Here is a 4,744-nt window from a genome sequence, read left to right as displayed (position 1 = left end):
AATTACCACTGACTCTCTCAGAAATATGATACTTTCTGAGAAAAATAATATTATCTATTTTAGCTTCCACTGGAATTTGTTTTTCTCTTAGCTTGTGTTTGTAATTTAAATGGACTCCATTTTTTGGTATATATTTGTCTGTATTTACTAAACCTTTCTTCCAGGGGAAATGGTTGTAAACAACTTTTTGTAATAGACATTGTGACGGACAGACTGTACCCATCATATCAAGAATTAAAGAGCTCTATGAGCTCTACCGAGATTAAACAGCTCTATGAGGACCACTGCCGTGGTAGAATTCTGGCCATCACAGAGGACAGTCACCACCCTGGGCATGAGCTCTTCATCCCACTGCCCTCAAGTCAAGAGATATAAGAGCATACGGACACTTACCACTAGATTCTTCAACAGCTTCTATCCACAAGCAGTGAGATTGGTGAACACATTTAGCCACCCCCCTCGGACCACAACTACACCATCACCATCAACCTCATTATGATTTCTTATTTATTGCACATCTCCAGTCATTGTCTGTATTGTTTACATTCAAACTGGCTACATGTTTACTTGTATATTGTCTACTGTTTGTTTGTATATTCTCTTGATGCACTGTTTGCACTTCGTTTTTTTTACAATTGTTTTACAATCGAGAGACTTTCTGTAAGTAAGACTTCCATTGTACCAGTACATATACCGGTTACATATGGCAATAAAGTTCAAGTTCAAGTTTAATTAAGAAGGTCCAAAACCCCTACTTTTTGTTATCTGCTGTTTGGACAATGTGACCTAATGGCCCAAACTGAGCTCCTCAAACTTAATTATTAAGAATAAGTTGTTTGTGTCAAATAGTGTGACATTGACTGCCTGCATCTCTGAGCCTTTACATGCTTACTAGAGTTACTTTAAATATTTTGTTTAGAACTTGCCACAGAGGTTAATATTGACAAAGTAACCTCAAACAGATCTGTTTTCGGAAGAACAATTATAAAATATGAGATACCAGAGGACAGAACAGCAGCTGTGCTGCAGTGCAATATACAAAAAAAAAAAAATACGTCAATGAACATTTTGTTCCCTCTACTGAAATGAAGGGAATTTGAGAACATTTTTGGTTACAGGCATTTCTTGAAATCAACTCAAGTTATAGATGAGGGATTATTCTCACCTTTTCAATGTAATATTCAGCTCTTCATGGTACAGTACATCTTGGGACTTTCATATAATCTGTGCTGCTGAGTTTCCCCCACGACAGAAGTCCACCCGAGATGTCAGTTTTACAATTTGTCACAAAATGAGACACTGTTGTAAAAAAAAAAGAGAGCAATCAATTTTAATGTACGCAGTTGCTAATGTAGCAGATGGGAAATAAATAAATCAATGAAAAGCAGCACACACAGTTTGAATGCAGAAATATAAATGGCTCTATTCCATTAGAGTTTCACATAAATTAAAATTAGAGACTTGTAACTAACTATAAAGCTGTCTCCTGTACTACGAAAAGCAGTTCCTAGAAAACCTTACTTCAAATGATAAATTAGATACTTTAGTATTCTGCCAATGCGCTGTCTTGCAAGAGTTTTAATACAGAAAGGGAAAAAAAACAAATAAGTAAATGCTGAATGAGTCAGAAAGACTTGGACTAAACTTGAAACAAAATCAAATATTCTCTGCAATTTTTATAGAACATGAAGGCCTCAGTAAAATGTTATTTGACAGCGTGTCAGCTGATTTGTTTAGCTTGCAGTACTGTATATTCCAGTCTCTACTAGGTATAGTAAGGAAAGAAACAAAAAATAAATTATCATTATAATAATTTTATTTGATTGCTGTACATGTATGGCATGCATTTTTGGTAATTTCTTCGCACCAGCCTGATTACTATGCTTAAATCTGAAATACTGAAATTAAATTTGGAGAACTTGAAAACAAAATACCAGAGGAGTTGAGTCAAGTGGTTACTTGTAAGATAGTAACTTGTTTTAGCTTTCAAATGCAGGGACTCTCTCCCAGTCTATTGTAGAAGCAGCTCTAAAGGAGCAACTGTTTCAGGGAGAGAAGAAGAGCAGTTGTTCACACGAGACTTAGCACACTGAATATCTAAATGTCAGATCAGCAAGGTGGGAAGTTAGACTAGTTTTAGAGACTCAGTTTATACTAGGTAAAATGTTTGAGTTTCTCATAGGGTTGCAGCAAGAAGCGGAATGGCTCTACCGTTTGTTAAAATGGAAGAGTGAGTTAGACTTCATTTCTGATTAAGGGGGAAAAGAAGAAATGCATCACTGCTCTCCCATCACTTGAAATTAGGATGACAGGGGAATCCCATGAGGCACAAGCAGGTTACAGACCAAGTCAGGCTGGGAAGGGTTTTTTTCCCAGTTTGGGTTTGGCTTCAAAACTGGTTTCTCCAGAGATTTCTCCAGGTTTATTGTAAAGGTTAATGAAAATTGGAAGTAGTTACCCCCTAAAAGAGGTTCAGACATAGTGTAGGTCTTCAATCGCCATGCTACGAGGCTAGGGGGACAAGCCACGGAAGCATTAGCTGAAATTCTGAACAAACTTTGGATATGATATTAATGGAGCTTATTTTGGTTGATAAATTTTCAGGTATACTGTATAAACAACTAGAAGAGTTTTCAAGATACATGGAAAAAATTTAGCTTTTTCAAAATCACTAAATTCTGTTTATTGAAATGGAAAGCATCTAAAGAGTTCTATTCAAGTCAGGTAGCAGGTTGAGGAAATAAAAGAAAGTATGAGAGGGCACAAATGTCCTGGCCTAAGCTGCCCAGCTGATATGCAGTATGGTCTGACGCTACAGGCGGGGAGTATTCTAAAAAAAATATGTGGAAGGTCATCAAGTGAAATAATTGCAAACGTGGAATACTGCCATAAGAATCCCATATTACATTTCATTCTTCAACATACTAAACAGCTGCTACCCATAAAATCCTACACCCCAAGCAACTGTATACTGAAATAATATAAAGGTTTAATTAATTTCTCATTCTGCAGCTGACATCTTGAGTTCACAGGAGCTTGTCCTGTGCTGCTTTTGTTGTTACACCTCAGTGATATGGGCTAATCATTGTCTATCCACTGACCTGTGTAAGGTCAGTGCCAAAAACACTGTTGTTGCTTCATGTCTAATTAATACATAGAAGGAATTCAAGGGAATGCAATGTAGAATATTAATTATCTGCTTAAAACTTTAATAGCACAATAATGCTACATTCCTCTCGACTAGGACCTCCTATTTCTATAATACTACAACTCCCCAAGCCTGTCTGCTTAGTTACTTAACTGAATTCTTAGCTAAACCATAATTATTTTTTTCTATCTATTGAACTCAAAAGGAGGATATTTTATGTTTATTTCATTTAAATGTATGCTTTTTTTCCACACCAGAGAATTGTATTGTCTTAAAACAAAAGCATATTTAAAGCAACTCTAAAAACATTATGTACAGTACTGTGCACTTTGTAGGCTGGAAAATCGAAGAAAGTAAAGAGGTGGCTGAATTAACTGGGGCAGGGACACGGACTCTTTCGGTCATTTAACCAGGAAATTCTAAGTTTAAAGTAAGAAAGAGAAAGAGAAGCTCCTCTTTACACAAAGAGCAGTAAGTGACTGAAAAACACCCAGGGATCTTTTGCTGAATGAGATTCTTAAATTAGTAAACTAGTAGTAACCCAATGAGAAACACAGTATAATCTCTTTATTTTTTACAGTAACCTTTCTTATGTTCTATATTCTATCATATAAATACAAGTTTTTTTAGAAATAAAATTTAAAATAATGAAAACAATTCACTGCATTCTCCTCTCTCTGCATCCTTACTTTTCTCATTTTCTGTGTCTCGTTCTTTCATTCCTCCTTGTTCTTATTCTTCAGTTCCAAGTGCAGAGTCACCACTGAGCTTTATTTCATTTCAGTTCTGTAAAACCTTGCTGCACCTTACTTCACTAAGATGCTATATTGCTCACTGCATGTCTGGATACAGTATAAATCTAGAGTGCATTGAAGTTAGCATTAAGTAAGCATAGAAGTGTATGAAATGTTGTGTCCTGTCATAATATTTCTTATTGAGACAGGTTGACAATCAGCACTCTTATTAGACTGTTGAACTCTAATAGGTTAAAATCAACATACTTTTTCATATTTTATCCATCTATCATTTTTTTAACTGCTTCACCCAATTCAAGGTGGTGGGGGACCCGCAGCCTTAATTGTATGTGCACCTAAAATTAATAACAAATATTCTAGTGTAAACATATTGGCTACCAGTGACAACATAAATCACTATACAGTAAACTGGTGAGAAAAAAAACATAACTGGGAATTCTCTGCAGGATGACTAAAACTACAACACCACCGGCACTACTTTTTTTTTTTAGTTGCAGCCACTGACAATTGCTGAAGATATTTATTATGACATTATTTTCTTAAGTTACACAATTGCTTTCGCTTTAGAGAGCAAATTGTATGGTTGAGTGCTGTGGAAAAGGTGAAGAGCTGATGTTTTGCGATACCAAGAGAGATAATTTTCCGTTTCAAAGAGTCTAGAGTGAAAAAACGGTTTTGTAAATCCATTTTTACAACTGCTTTTAATGATCTAATTCACCCCGGTCCATGATCACTTGAGATTCAGTTTCTGTCGCATAATCTTTAGTGTGGAAATACTGCTTTGTCTTTGGAAGCATTAGAACTTGAGGACAGTTATGCATCATTTCTAAACAGGAAAGTA

This window comes from Lepisosteus oculatus, chromosome 2 (assembly GCF_040954835.1).
Source record: "Lepisosteus oculatus isolate fLepOcu1 chromosome 2, fLepOcu1.hap2, whole genome shotgun sequence".
Classification (NCBI taxonomy): Eukaryota; Metazoa; Chordata; class Actinopteri; order Semionotiformes; family Lepisosteidae; genus Lepisosteus; species Lepisosteus oculatus.
This window is presented reverse-complemented; position numbering follows the sequence as displayed.